The sequence below is a fragment of the Xenopus tropicalis genome, chromosome 2, assembly GCF_000004195.4.
Source record: "Xenopus tropicalis strain Nigerian chromosome 2, UCB_Xtro_10.0, whole genome shotgun sequence".
Classification (NCBI taxonomy): Eukaryota; Metazoa; Chordata; class Amphibia; order Anura; family Pipidae; genus Xenopus; species Xenopus tropicalis.
The window spans coordinates 2,464,706-2,481,629 of NC_030678.2; the positions used below are offsets into that span (position 1 = coordinate 2,464,706).

General features: G+C 50.5%; 1 protein-coding gene across 2 annotated transcripts in view; it reads right to left on the reverse strand.

The window, feature by feature from the left end:
• Positions 1–16,924, reverse strand: part of casr (calcium-sensing receptor) — a 61,059-nt gene that overhangs the window by 11,863 nt on the left and 32,272 nt on the right. The window lies entirely within an intron of this gene.

The following is a 16,924-nucleotide window of genomic DNA, read 5'->3' on the forward strand; positions in this document are numbered from 1 at the left end:
TAAGGCCCCATCTAGAATATGCTGTTCAGTTTTGGTCTCCAGTGCTCAAACGGGACATTACTGAGTTAGAGAGGGTCCAGAGAAGGGCAACTAAGCTGGTAAAGGGTATGGGAAGTCTCAGTTATGGGGAAAGACTGGCCCAGTTGGGTCTGTTTACACTGGAGAAGAGGCGCTTAAGAGGTGACATGATAACTATGTATAAATATATAAAGGGATCATATAATAACCTTTCTAATGTTTTATTTACCAGTAGGTCCTTCCAACGGACACGAGGGCACCCACTCCGTTTAGAAGAAGGGAGGTTCCATTTAAACATTCGGAAAGGATTTTTTACAGTGAGAGCTGTGAGGTTGTGGAATTCCCTCCCCGAATCAGTCGTACTGGCTGATACATTATATAACTTTATATAGGGGCTGGATGGATTCTTAGCAAGTGAGGGAATACAGGGGTAGGGGAGATAGCTCTCAGTACAAGTGAGGGAATACAGGGGTAGGGGGATAGCTCTCAGTACAAGTGAGGGAATACAGGGGTAGGGGAGATAGCTCTCAGTACAAGTGAGGGAATACAGGGGTAGGGGGGATAGCTCTCAGTACAAGTGAGGGAATACAGGGGTATGGGGGATAGCTCTCAGTACAAGTGAGGGAATACAGGGGTAGGGGGGATAGCTCTCAGTACAAGTGAGGGAATACAGGGGTAGGGGAGATAGCTCTCAGTACAAGTGAGGGAATACAGGGGTAGGGGAGATAGCTCTCAGTACAAGTGAGGGAATACAGGGGTATGGGAGATAGCTCTTAGTACAAGTGAGGGAATACAGGGGTATGGGAGATAGCTCTCAGTACAAGTGAGGGAATACAGGGGTAGGGGGGATAGCTCTCAGTACAAGTGAGGGAATACAGGGGTAGGGGAGATAGCTCTCAGTACAAGTGAGGGAATACAGGGGTAGGGGAGATAGCTCTCAGTACAAGTGAGGGAATACAGGGGTAGGGGAGATAGCTCTCAGTACAAGTGAGGGAATACAGGGGTATGGGAGATAGCTCTTAGTACAAGTGAGGGAATACAGGGGTATGGGAGATAGCTCTCAGTACAAGTGAGGGAATACAGGGGTAGGGGGGATAGCTCTCAGTACAAGTGAGGGAATACAGGGGTATGGGAGATAGCTCTTAGTACAAGTGAGGGAATACAGGGGTATGGGAGATAGCTCTCAGTACAAGTGAGGGAATACAGGGGTAGGGGGGATAGCTCTCAGTACAAGTGAGGGAATACAGGGGTAGGGGAGATAGCTCTCAGTACAAGTGAGGGAATACAGGGGTATGGGGGATAGCTCTCAGTACAAGTGAGGGAATACAGGGGTAGGGGGGATAGCTCTCAGTACAAGTGAGGGAATACAGGGGTATGGGAGATAGCTCTCAGTACAAGTGAGGGAATACAGGGGTATGGGAGATAGCTCTTAGTACAAGTGAGGGAATACAGGGTTATGGGAGATAGCTCTTAGTACAAGTTGATCCAGGGACTGGTCCGATTGCCATCTTGGAGTCAGGAAGGAATTTTTTCCCCTCTGAGGCAAATTAGAGAGGCTTCAGATGGGGTTTTTTGCCTTCCTCTGGATCAACTAGTAGTTAGGCAGGTTATATATAGGCATTATGGTTGAACTTGATGGACGTATGTCTTTTTTCAACCCAACTTACTATGTAAACATAAACCCCACTGTGAGCAACTCATTGGCTACTGTGCAGCACTGGGTCTCTATCTGCAGCGAGTGAGACTGGGGGTCCCCTGGGTACTTCCCCCCGTACCCCAAATACCTGCAGCTTCATTGGCTCCACATACAACTCACCCAATGGCCAGAACCCCATCCTTCTACTGTTGTATGTGACCTGTATGTTGGTGTGTGCGGCTACTGTACAGCGCTCTGGAATATGTTGCTGCTATACAAATACATATTAATATAATAATACGTCATCCTATAAAATGGGAAAGAACTTCAAGGATAGGGGAGGGGCCTCTGCCATCGGTTTCTACATGAACTCGGCGAGTTTAACCCGGCAAATTGTCGAATTCGAGTTTTTAGCCGTTTAGACCCAGAAAAGTCACAGCAGCTTTTTCTAAAAAAAATCTGAATCAAGATTAAAATAAAAAATTGATGGTAAATGAGCCCTTTAGTGTATATAGTCAGTATCTATATCGCCACCTTGTGGGGCAAAGTGGGAAGTGTGGGCTGTGAGTGTAGCGCCAGGATTCCCTGCCGCCCCGTACCCATATACAGTATGTAAGCGACTGCCCGCCCCGTACCCATATACAGTATGTAAGCGACTGCCCGCCCCGTACCCATATACAGTATGTAAGCGACTGCCCGCCCCGTACCCATATACAGTATGTAAGCGACTGCCCGCCCCGTACCCATATACAGTATGTAAGCGACTGCCCGCCCCGTACCCATATACAGTATGTAAGCGACTGCCCGCCCCGTACCCATATACAGTATGTAAGCGACTGCCCCTCCGTACCCATATACAGTATGTAAGCGACTGCCCCCCCGTACCCATATACAGTATGTAAGCGACTGCCCCCCCGTACCCATATACAGTATGTAAGCGACTGCCCGCCCCGTACCCATATACAGTATGTAAGCGACTGCCCCTCCGTACCCATATACAGTATGTAAGCGACTGCCCCCCCGTACCCATATACAGTATGTAAGCGACTGCCCGCCCCGTACCCATATACAGTATGTAAGCGACTGCCCCTCCGTACCCATATACAGTATGTAAGCGACTGCCCGCCCCGTACCCATATACAGTATGTAAGCGACTGCCCCCCCGTACCCATATACAGTATGTAAGCGACTGCCCCTCCGTACCCATATACAGTATGTAAGCGACTGCCCCTCCGTACCCATATACAGTATGTAAGCGACTGCCCCTCCGTACCCATATACAGTATGTAAGCGACTGCCCCTCCGTACCCATATACAGTATGTAAGCGACTGCCCGCCCCGTACCCATATACAGTATGTAAGCGACTGCCCCTCCGTACCCATATACAGTATGTAAGCAACTGCCCGCCCCGTACCCATATACAGTATGTAAGCGACTGCCCCTCCGTACCCATATACAGTATGTAAGCGACTGCCCGCCCCGTACCCATATACAGTATGTAAGCGACTGCCCCCCCGTACCCATATACAGTATGTAAGCGACTGCCCGCCCCGTACCCATATACAGTATGTAAGCGACTGCCCGCCCCGTACCCATATACAGTATGTAAGCGACTGCCCGCCCCGTACCCATATACAGTATGTAAGCGACTGCCCGCCCCGTACCCATATACAGTATGTAAGCGACTGCCCGCCCCGTACCCATATACAGTATGTAAGCGACTGCCCGCCCCGTACCCATATACAGTATGTAAGCGACTGCCCGCCCCGTACCCATATACAGTATGTAAGCGACTGCCCGCCCCGTACCCATATACAGTATGTAAGCGACTGCCCGCCCCGTACCCATATACAGTATGTAAGCGACTGCCCGCCCCGTACCCATATACAGTATGTAAGCGACTGCCCGCCCCGTACCCATATACAGTATGTAAGCGACTGCCCCCCCGTACCCATATACAGTATGTAAGCGACTGCCCGCCCCGTACCCATATACAGTATGTAAGCGACTGCCCGCCCCGTACCCATATACAGTATGTAAGCGACTGCCCGCCACGTACCCATATACAGTATGTAAGCGACTGCCCGCCCCGTACCCATATACAGTATGTAAGCGACTGCCCGCCACGTACCCATATACAGTATGTAAGCGACTGCCCGCCCCGTACCCATATACAGTATGTAAGCGACTGCCCCCCCGTACCCATATACAGTATGTAAGCGACTGCCCGCCCCGTACCCATATACAGTATGTAAGCGACTGCCCGCCCCGTACCCATATACAGTATGTAAGCGACTGCCCGCCCCGTACCCATATACAGTATGTAAGCGACTGCCCGCCCCGTACCCATATACAGTATGTAAGCGACTGCCCGCCCCGTACCCATATACAGTATGTAAGCGACTGCCCGCCCCGTACCCATATACAGTATGTAAGCGACTGCCCCCCCGTACCCATATACAGTATGTAAGCGACTGCCCCCCCGTACCCATATACAGTATGTAAGCGACTGCCCGCCCCGTACCCATATACAGTATGTAAGCGACTGCCCGCCCCGTACCCATATACAGTATGTAAGCGACTGCCCCCCCGTACCCATATACAGTATGTAAGCGACTGCCCCCCCGTACCCATATACAGTATGTAAGCGACTGCCCGCCCCGTACCCATATACAGTATGTAAGCGACTGCCCCCCCGTACCCATATACAGTATGTAAGCGACTGCCCGCCCCGTACCCATATACAGTATGTAAGCGACTGCCCGCCCCGTACCCATATACAGTATGTAAGCGACTGCCCGCCCCGTACCCATATACAGTATGTAAGCGACTGCCCGCCCCGTACCCATATACAGTATGTAAGCGACTGCCCCCCGTACCCATATACAGTATGTAAGCGACTGCCCCCCCGTACCCATATACAGTATGTAAGCGACTGCCCGCCCCGTACCCATATACAGTATGTAAGCGACTGCCCGCCCGTACCCATATACAGTATGTAAGCGACTGCCCGCCCCGTACCCATATACAGTATGTAAGCGACTGCCCGCCCCGTACCCATATACAGTATGTAAGCGACTGCCCGCCCGTACCCATATACAGTATGTAAGCGACTGCCCGCCCGTACCCATATACAGTATGTAAGCGACTGCCCGCCCCGTACCCATATACAGTATGTAAGCGACTGCCCCTCCGTACCCATATACAGTATGTAAGCGACTGCCCGCCCCGTACCCATATACAGTATGTAAGCGACTGCCCCCCCGTACCCATATACAGTATGTAAGCGACTGCCCGCCCCGTACCCATATACAGTATGTAAGCGACTGCCCGCCCCGTACCCATATACAGTATGTAAGCGACTGCCCGCCCCGTACCCATATACAGTATGTAAGCGACTGCCCGCCCCGTACCCATATACAGTATGTAAGCGACTGCCCGCCCCGTACCCATATACAGTATGTAAGCGACTGCCCGCCCCGTACCCATATACAGTATGTAAGCGACTGCCCGCCCCGTACCCATATACAGTATGTAAGCGACTGCCCGCCCCGTACCCATATACAGTATGTAAGCGACTGCCCGCCCCGTACCCATATACAGTATGTAAGCGACTGCCCGCCCCGTACCCATATACAGTATGTAAGCGACTGCCCGCCCCGTACCCATATACAGTATGTAAGCGACTGCCCCCCCGTACCCATATACAGTATGTAAGCGACTGCCCGCCCGTACCCATATACAGTATGTAAGCGACTGCCCGCCCCGTACCCATATACAGTATGTAAGCGACTGCCCGCCCCGTACCCATATACAGTATGTAAGCGACTGCCCGCCACGTACCCATATACAGTATGTAAGCGACTGCCCGCCCCGTACCCATATACAGTATGTAAGCGACTGCCCGCCACGTACCCATATACAGTATGTAAGCGACTGCCCGCCCCGTACCCATATACAGTATGTAAGCGACTGCCCCCCCGTACCCATATACAGTATGTAAGCGACTGCCCGCCCCGTACCCATATACAGTATGTAAGCGACTGCCCGCCCCGTACCCATATACAGTATGTAAGCGACTGCCCGCCCCGTACCCATATACAGTATGTAAGCGACTGCCCGCCCCGTACCCATATACAGTATGTAAGCGACTGCCCGCCCCGTACCCATATACAGTATGTAAGCGACTGCCCGCCCCGTACCCATATACAGTATGTAAGCGACTGCCCCCCCGTACCCATATACAGTATGTAAGCGACTGCCCCCCCGTACCCATATACAGTATGTAAGCGACTGCCCGCCCCGTACCCATATACAGTATGTAAGCGACTGCCCGCCCCGTACCCATATACAGTATGTAAGCGACTGCCCCCCCGTACCCATATACAGTATGTAAGCGACTGCCCCCCCGTACCCATATACAGTATGTAAGCGACTGCCCGCCCCGTACCCATATACAGTATGTAAGCGACTGCCCCCCCGTACCCATATACAGTATGTAAGCGACTGCCCGCCCCGTACCCATATACAGTATGTAAGCGACTGCCCGCCCCGTACCCATATACAGTATGTAAGCGACTGCCCGCCCCGTACCCATATACAGTATGTAAGCGACTGCCCGCCCCGTACCCATATACAGTATGTAAGCGACTGCCCACACAGGCAATGCAGCCCCCACTCACACCAACAGGGGTCTCTGTTACCAGCGTGGAGCAAAATGACCAGTGAATGTGCCCCGTGTTACTCCTCCATATACCCCGTAAAGCCCCTCTGATCAAATGACTGCCCTGTACCTGCCGCACCGGTAGTAGAACTGCACCTATTGATTGTGCCTCTATATCCGCCATCACCAATGAGAATTCTACTGACCCAAAACTTCATTATAAATGCAGGAGAAGTGACCAATGAGAATGCTGATTCCCTGTGTCAGGCCCCTTGCTGGTACCTTACATATAGAGATAATGATGGCATTTTCCCGTCATTATATGGCACAGGAATCAGACATGGGGATAAAGGGACAGACTTGTTCAGTGCTGGGAAACTGTGCTTATTGCTCCCAACTCCAATTGCAGGAACAGAGAACAGGGAGCCGGATTTACTCACATCAGCTGGGATTCTCATTGGGGGATTTGGGGGAAAGTTTTATTGGGCAATATTGCTTTAAGAATACAACCCTGATGTTCCTGGACTACAGCTCCCAGCATGCCTCACCCTTCATAATGTTACATTATTCTGGGATTTGTAGTCCAGTAATAGCTGAGTAACGTTTGGTTGAGCCGCGCTGTGCAGCAGGGTTTAGTTCCCCTTTAAAATGACAGGGCCTATTCTGAGCCCCCAGTAGCCTCAGGTTCGGCTCCCTGTACCCCAGGTAATAGGGAATCCCCAGCTGCTGTACAGAGAACAGTGTTGCAACCTAAATGGTTAAATCAGTAAGAGTAAAATAACAATAACTAATCTGTCCCAGAAGCTGCTGCTTTATTATTAGTAGGAGTGTTGTTCTGCACCATACACCAAAACCATTTCTGTATCTATATTTCTATATTTCATGGTCTTTATAATAATGCCTTGGAACATGAGCACCACCTAGTGGTGACTGACAGGCAGACAGGAAGGCCCCTGATAAGTTGCTGATTTGGTCTGACTGGGCTCAGTCCGCAGACATGATTGGCCTGTGTATGGGCCCTGTATATAAATATCTGTACAATAATACACGTCCGCTGGGGACCACTGGGTTTTTTCCCACTGCACTGCTGGCCCAGTCCAACCTTAAAGGAGAACTAAAGTCTAAAATAGAAAATCATTAGAAATGCTGTATTCTGTATACTAAACATAAATATAAACATTATGAACTTACTGCCCAAGCCCAGGGGCTGAGAAGCCAATTTAAAATAATGATTTATGCTTTCAAAGTTGCCCACAGGGGGCCGCCATCTTGTTACTTTGTTATACCATCTTCTATAAGATCTGGCTCCTGCACATGCTCAGTGGGCTCTGGGCTGCTGTTGGGAGGCGGAGCTTAGGGAACATAGTAAATTATCAAAACAACAGCACAAAGCCAGCGGCTGCATTACTATGCACAGTATTCCCCCAATGAGAATCCCAGCTGATGTGAGTAAATCCGGCTCCCTGTTCTCTGTTCCTGCAATTGGAGTTGGGAGCAATAAGCACAGTTTCCCAGCACTGAACAAGTCTGTCCCTTTATCCCCATGTCTGATTCCTGTGCCATATAATGACGGGAAAATGCCATCATTATCTCTATATGTAAGGTACCAGCAAGGGGCCTGACACAGGGAATCAGCATTCTCATTGGTCAGTTCTCCTGTGTGTATAAGTTTTTCTTCAACCCCCATAGAGAACTGGGCGGAACCTACAAATGATCCCATTGGCACAGAGACACAGGTGCATCATGGGTACAGGTACATATAAACTAGTGCTGCCCTATTATACACACTGTATTACAGGATATCAATACAAACAAGCTTTAGCTCAGTATTTACACATAACTTGTTTATAACAGACTCCCAAATATTCCCATATCCTCACCCCCCAAAATATCAGCTCAGGAGATAATTGGGGCTTTTCTAACAAAAACACAATCTGAATTCTCTCCTTCTACAAACAACTCTCTCTGACACTCACATTACACTGACCCAAGCAAAGGCAGCTGAGCAGCCTGGGGGTGCCATACAGCCTGGGGGTGCCATACAGACTGGGGGTGCCATACAGACTGGGGGTGCCATACAGACTGGGGGTGCCATGCAGACTGGGGGTGCCATGCAGACTGGGGGTGCCATGCAGGCTGGGGGTGCCATGCAGGCTGGGGGTGCCATACAGACTGGGGGTGCCATACAGACTGGGGGGGTGCCATACAGACTGGGGGTGCCATACAGACTGGGGGTGCCATACAGACTGGGGGGTGCCATACAGCCTGGGGGTGCCATACAGACTGGGGGGTGCCATACAGCCTGGGGGTGCCATACAGCCTGGGGGTGCCATACAGGCTGGGGGTGACATACAGGCTGGGGGTGCCATACAGGCTGGGGGTGCCATACAGGCTGGGGGGGTGCCATACAGACTGGGGGTGCCATACAGACTGGGGGTGCCATACAGGCTGGGGGTGCCATACAGGCTGGGGGTGACATACAGACTGGGGGTGCCATACAGGCTGGGGGTGACATACAGGCTGGGGGTGCCATACAGGCTGGGGGTGCCATACAGGCTGGGGGGGTGCCATACAGACTGGGGGTGCCATACAGAATGGGGGTGCCATACAGGCTGGGGGTGCCATACAGGCTGGGGGTGCCATACAGGCTGGGGGTGCCATACAGGCTGGGGGGGGTGCCATACAGACTGGGGGTGCCATACAGAATGGGGGTGCCATACAGGCTGGGGGTGCCATACAGGCTGGGGGTGCCATACAGGCTGGGGGTGCCATACAGCCTGGGGGTGCCATACAGGCTGGGGGTGACATACAGGCTGGGGGTGCCATACAGGCTGGGGGTGCCATACAGGCTGGGGGGGTGCCATACAGACTGGGGGTGCCATACAGACTGGGGGTGCCATACAGGCTGGGGGTGACATACAGACTGGGGGTGCCATACAGACTGGGGGTGCCATACAGACTGGGGGGGTGCCATACAGACTGGGGGTGCCATACAGACTGGGGGGTGCCATACAGCCTGGGGGTGCCATACAGACTGGGGGTGCCATACAGCCTGGGGGTGCCATACAGCCTGGGGGTGCCATACAGACTGGGGGTGCCATACAGACTGGGGTGCCATACAGACTGGGGGTGCCATACAGACTGGGGGTGCCATACAGACTGGGGGTGCCATGCAGACTGGGGGTGCCATACAGACTGGGGGTGCCATACACAGCCTGTTTATAATAGTGAGACACAAACTCTGAGCTCAGTGTCAGTCACTTTGCATCCTGGGAAGGAACATAGTGTTTGTGCAGAGGTTCCCCTGTACATGTTGTTCTGCCTATACACCTACTGGCACAGTTTGGCCTCTCCCCGTGTGTAATGCACACACCCCCCCCCCCCCCAAAAAAAAAAACAAACCAGAAAACAAAAATAACACAACAGTACAATACTAAAGCTAATAATATTCTGTACCTTAGCCTTGGGGGGGAGTGTAAGGGGCAGATACAGTCACTGTGTTACATACAGACAAACCTTCCCAATGGGGCAGTTTATTCCCAGAGGGGCTGTTTGTAACAGCAAAGTGACTGGAACTTTTGTCACAGCTTCTGCCTCTGTTTCCAACCTCTGTAACTTATATTTGTTACACAGCTCAGTATTTGGGATCATTACAAGGGGGAAAGAAAAGTCACACAATAAGGATTCAGCTAAAGTCTCGCCCCAAGCTCAAAAGAACTTCAGTTTTTTAGAGAGCAGCCAGACAGGCCTGTGATTGGTTGGCTAGTATGCATGTTTAATAGTGACCAGACCAAGCAGGCAGGGAAAGAAGAATATTGTGAGTCGCTCCCTAAGCTCAGTGACATCAGCCAAGAGCAGACTGAGCATGTGCAGTAGTTGGGCAAAAGATGGAGAGCTACTGTGGGCATCTTCAGGGGCATGGGGCTTTATTTCTATAGAGCTTTGGGGGCTTTGGGCTGGTACAGGGGCCCAAACTCACAGCTAAACATTTCTAGCCATAGGCTTTTTTAGGCTTTAGTTGTCCTTTAAAGGGAAACCTGAATGAATACGTAACCAACTGAATCTCCCCAAACTGGAATATATATATCAGTAAGTATTCAGTATTTCAGTATATATATTACTGTGTGCTCCCTCAGAGATCAGCTGACAGGAAGTGATGCCGCTCTAACTGTAACAGGAAGTAGGGTGGGAGTAAAAGGCAGAACTCTGCCCATTCATTGGCTGATGGGGCCTAGCATGTATGCGTGCCTTGGCTTGTTTATGTGCACTGTGACTCCTATAATCCCAGGGGGCTATATATTTATACAGACCTACATTGTTTCGGGGTATAGTTTCCCTTTAACCACAGTACCTTCTGTAGCCCTAATAATGGCAGCACTCCCAGTGGGTGGCACAGAGGAACAAGGGGGCACGGCTGGCTAGCAAGTGATGTTTGGCCCCAGTGCTGGGTACCTCGGGATACTGCTTACTAACATGGCCGTATAGTGAAAAGCAAGGTGCCAGCAGGGGCGGGCCAAGCCGACCGGGCGCCCTAGGCAACCCGGTCAGCCAACTCCGCCCACCTCCCGCCCCCGAATGGTGCATGCGCGCCAAAGCACAGGAGGAGGTGCAGGGGGGCGGTGCGATTCGATCAGTCATTGCCTCCACCGCTAATGATAAGCGGCAGAGGCAATGACAAAGTAGAACTAGGGGTGGGCAGGAAAGGCTGCCTGGCGCCCCTCAATCGTTGCGCCCTAGGCAGCTGCCTCTTCTGCCTACCCCTAGTTCCGGCCCTGGGTGCCAGTATGTGCCAGTGTGTGCCAGGGCCCAGCTCAGCCGGGTCACTAAACAGCCAAATAGCAGTTACAGTTTTGACCACTGTGTGGCACTCTCTCTCCTCTGATTGGCTGAATTTATCAGTACAAGGTTTCCATAACCATATCTCTGATTGGGGCCAACAGCTGATCCGTTATATTGCCATAATAATATCGGTAATTATTATTATTAATAATAATAATAATAATATCGGTAATGAATAATATTAATATCAGTAATTATTATTTTTATTAGTCAGCTGCTAACTACTGGCCAGAGGCTAGTGCTCCTGTAGCCCCGGCTTGTGTTCTGCCTGCAGCTCATTGTGTTGGGTACAACCCAGGCAGCGACTACTTACCCCTATAGGGAAACGCTGTCTCACATACACCTCATTGTTATAGGGGAACTGAATGGATATTGGGGAGTTTGTAGAATTACATTTTCTTTAATCAGGCAAAAACTGTTTTTTGGGGGGAATATCATGAAATAATACTTTCTGCAATTAAATAATATATTATTATCCTTTATTCCTATAGCACCAACATATACTCAGAGCTGTATAGAGATTATACATATCAGTCCTTGCCCCAGTGGCTTACACTTTAATGTTCCTATCCCACACTTGGCCCAATTATATAAGGTGCCAATTAACCTGCCTGTATGTATTTGGGGTATGCTAGGAACCTTGGATACCCAGAGAAAAGTCATACAGATACAGGGAGAACCCCCTGCACATAGATCTACATACAGTCATATGAAAAAGTTTCATTTATAAAATGTATAAATGATCAAATAAACACAGTTCCTGGTGGTGGACAAGAAACATTGGGGTAACAGTCACCCCGCTATAGTTCCAGGGGTACCCAGGGCACAAATAAGCACTCACCCCAAATCCCCCCCTAACTGGCCTTCAGGCTGGGCCCCCTTAGCCCATAACAAGGTTACAGATATATAGAAACATTGGGGTAACAGTCACCCCGCTATAGTTCCAGGGGTACCCAGGGCACAAATAAGCACTCACCCCAAATCTCCCCCTAACTGGCCTTCAGGCTGGGCCCCCTTAGCCCATAACAAGGTTACAGATATATAGAAACATTGGGGTAACAGTCACCCCGCTATAGTTCCAGGGGTACCCAGGGCACAAATAAGCACTCACCCCAAATCCCCCCCTAACTGGCCTTCAGGCTGGGCCCCCTTAGCCCATAACAAGGTTACAGATATATAGAAACATTGGGGTAACAGTCACCCCGCTATAGTTCCAGGGGTACCCAGGGCACAAATAAGCACTCACCCCAAATCCCCCCCTAACTGGCCTTCAGGCTGGGCCCCCTTAGCCCATAACAAGGTTACAGATATATAGAAACATTGGGGTAACAGTCACCCTGCTATAGTTCCAGGGGTACCCAGGGCACAAATAAGCACTCACCCCAAATCCCCCACTAACTGGCCTTCAGGCTGGGCCCCCTTATCCCATAACAAGGTTACAGATATATAGAAACATTGGGGTAACAGTCACCCCGCTATAGTTCCAGGGGTACCCAGGGCACAAATAAGCACTCACCCCAAATCCCCCCCTAACTGGCCTTCAGGCTGGGCCCCCTTAGCCCATAACAAGGTTACAGATATATAGAAACATTGGGGTAACAGTCACCCCGCTATAGTTCCAGGGGTACCCAGGGCACAAATAAGCACTCACCCCAAATCCCCCCTAACTGGCCTTCAGGCTGGGCCCCCTTAGCCCATAACAAGGTTACAGATATATAGAAACATTGGGGTAACAGTCACCCCGCTATAGTTCCAGGGGTACCCAGGGCACAAATAAGCACTCACCCCAAATCCCCCCCTAACTGGCCTTCAGGCTGGGCCCCCTTAGCCCATAACAAGGTTACAGATATATAGAAACATTGGGGTAACAGTCACCCCGCTATAGTTCCAGGGGTACCCAGGGCACAAATAAGCACTCACCCCAAATCCCCCCCTAACTGGCCTTCAGGCTGGGCCCCCTTAGCCCATAACAAGGTTACAGATATATAGAAACATTGGGGTAACAGACACCCCGCTATAGTTCCAGGGGTACCCAGGGCACAAATAAGCACTCACCCCAAATCCCCCCCTAACTGGCCTTCAGGCTGGGCCCCCTTAGCCCATAACAAGGTTACAGATATATAGAAACATTGGGGTAACAGACACCCCGCTATAGTTCCAGGGGTACCCAGGGCACAAATAAGCACTCACCCCAAATCCCCCCCTAACTGGCCTTCAGGCTGGGCCCCCTTAGCCCATAACAAGGTTACAGATATATAGAAACATTGGGGTAACAGACACCCCGCTATAGTTCCAGGGGTACCCAGGGCACAAATAAGCACTCACCCCAAATCCCCCCTAACTGGCCTTCAGGCTGGGCCCCCTTAGCCCATAACAAGGTTACAGATATATAGAAACATTGGGGTAACAGACACCCCGCTATAGTTCCAGGGGTACCCAGGGCACAAATAAGCACTCACCCCAAATCCCCCCCTAACTGGCCTTCAGGCTGGGCCCCCTTAGCCCATAACAAGGTTACAGATATATAGAAACATTGGGGTAACAGTCACCCCGCTATAGTTCCAGGGGTACCCAGGGCACAAATAAGCACTCACCCCAAATCCCCCCCTAACTGGCCTTCAGGCTGGGCCCCCTTAGCCCATAACAAGGTTACAGATATATAGAAACATTGGGGTAACAGACACCCCGCTATAGTTCCAGGGGTACCCAGGGCACAAATAAGCACTCACCCCAAATCCCCCCCTAACTGGCCTTCAGGCTGGGCCCCCTTAGCCCATAACAAGGTTACAGATATATAGAAACATTGGGGTAACAGTCACCCCGCTATAGTTCCAGGGGTACCCAGGGCACAAATAAGCACTCACCCCAAATCCCCCCCTAACTGGCCTTCAGGCTGGGCCCCCTTAGCCCATAACAAGGTTACAGATATATAGAAACATTGGGGTAACAGACACCCCGCTATAGTTCCAGGGGTACCCAGGGCACAAATAAGCACTCACTGATGCAAATTCTGCATCCTGGGTCTCCTCTTATCTCTCTAACCGTTCCCTCACTGTCTCCTATGCTAATAAAACCTCATCTCCAGTTCCTCTTAATGTGGGGGTACCCCAAGGCTCTGTACTTAATGTGGGGGTACCCCAAGGCTCTGTACTTGGGCCGTTGTTGTTCTCCCTCTACACGCTGTCCTTGGGAGATCTTATCCGTTCATTTGGCTTCAAATCCCATCTGTATGCTGATGATATCCAAATTTATCTGTCAACCCCTTCATTAACAGCTGAAACTGAGACTCAAATCTCTAACTGCCTCCTGGCTATCTCTAACTGCCTCCTAGCTATCTCTAACTGCCTCCTAGCTATCTCTAACTGCCTCCTAGCTATCTCTAACTGCCTCCTAGCTATCTCTAACTGCCTCCTAGCTATCTCTAACTGCCTCCTAGCTATCTCTAACCGGATGAACCAACGCCACCTCAAACTGAACCTAACAAAAACTGAACTAATGATCTTTCCGCCTAAGCCTGGTCCTACCCCCCCTTTTCCATCTCTATTGATGGCACCCTCATCAACCCCGTCGATTCGGTGTGTTGTTTGGGGGGGATCTTTGACTCCAGTCTCTCCTTTTCTAACCACATTAACACCACTGTCAAAACCTGTCACTTTTTCTTACGCAATATTGCCAGAATTTGTCCCTTTCTTTCTACTGTAACAGCTAGGCTGCTCATGCATGCTCTCATCCTATCCCGACTGGACTACTGCAACCTGCTATTAACCGGCCTCCCTAACTCCCATCTTTCCCCCCTACAGTCTATATTAAACTCTGCTGCCAGAATTCTCCTCCTCTCATCCAGGAGAGTTCAGGCCCTTCCTCTGCTAAAGGCCTTATCGTGGCTTCCTATCAAACAAAGAATTTCTTACAAACTCCTTCTCTTAACCTTCCCCCCATTCCTCTGCTCCTCACTACATCCCTTCCCTTGTGTCTCCGTTTGTTCCTGGCCGACTCCTTCGTTCCTCGCAGAGCAATCGTTTGGTTGCGCCCCCCACTACTACTGCGCTTTCCCGCCATAACCCTTTCTGCCTGGCTGCCCCCTACATTTGGAATGCCCCCCCTGATTTCCTCCGGAGAGAATCCTCCCCCAGTCCTTTTGGAGCACTCGCCCAGCACCTGATCTGGGAACTGGCACTTATATTGTAGTGTCACCCACTGTGACCTACAGCACTTATATTTGCCTATTTGTGTCTGTTAGTTACCCCTCCCATATAGATTGTAAGCTCTACGGGGCAGGGACCTCCTTCCTCTTGTGTCCTCGACTCTTAACTTATTACTGCTGTATTTATCTGTATTTATTATTATACTTTGTATTTATCTATTATCTTATTAACACCCTGTTTGTATTAATGGATTCTACTGTACAGCGCTGCGTACATAAGTAGCACTTTATAAATAAAAATATACATACATACCCCAAATCCCCCCCTAACTGGCCTTCAGGCTGGGCCCCCTTAGCCCATAACAAGGTTACAGATATATAGAAACATTGGGGTAACAGTCACCCCGCTATAGTTCCAGGGGTACCCAGGGCACAAATAAGCACTCACCCCAAATCCCCCCCTAACTGGCCTTCAGGCTGGGCCCCCTTAGCCCATAACAAGGTTACAGATATATAGAAACATTGGGGTAACAGTCACCCCGCTATAGTTCCAGGGGTACCCAGGGCACAAATAAGCACTCACCCCAAATCCCCCCCTAACTGGCCTTCAGGCTGGGCCCCCTTAGCCCATAACAAGGTTACAGATATATAGAAACATTGGGGTAACAGTCACCCCGCTATAGTTCCAGGGGTACCCAGGGCACAAATAAGCACTCACCCCAAATCCCCCCCTAACTGGCCTTCAGGCTGGGCCCCCTTAGCCCATAACAAGGTTACAGATATATAGAAACATTGGGGTAACAGTCACCCCGCTATAGTTCCAGGGGTAACCAGGGCACAAATAAGCACTCACCCCAAATCCCCCCTAACTGGCCTTCAGGCTGGGCCCCCTTAGCCCATAACAAGGTTACAGATATATAGAAACATTGGGGTAACAGTCACCCCGCTATAGTTCCAGGGGTACCCAGGGCACAAATAAGCACTCACCCCAAATCCCCCCCTAACTGGCCTTCAGGCTGGGCCCCCTTAGCCCATAACAAGGTTACAGATATATAGAAACATTGGGGTAACAGTCACCCCGCTATAGTTCCAGGGGTAACCAGGGCACAAATAAGCACTCACCCCAAATCCCCCCCTAACTGGAAATACAGTCTCTCCCTGTGTATCTCAGTCCCTGCAGGAAACACAAAGCTACGAGGGCCTGGTCAGTAATCAGGAGAGTAATTAGGAGAGTAATTAGGAGACAGAAGGCTGATGCCCAGGAAGGAAGCCGGGGGATTATTAGAGGAAGGAATTGTGAGACACAGGAAGAAGCGAATCTATTAAACCCTCTGCTCTCAGGCTCATACTCTGTGTATCTCTATAATATTCTGCACCCACAATAAGCAATGTGCCAAGCCACATGACAGCTCACACCCATAAGTTGCTCACACAATAAGCTATTCCCCAATGTTATTAAAGGGGACATTGTGTGGAAAACATCATTGGGCCAATAAATTGTACTCATCTAAATATAGAAGGAATGTGCTTTAAAAAATAGTGTTTCGGGCTGATTTATTGAAAAATTCTGCAAAAACCCTACTAGCCCCGCCCACCTGTTCCACTTCCTGCTTCCTGGCTGAG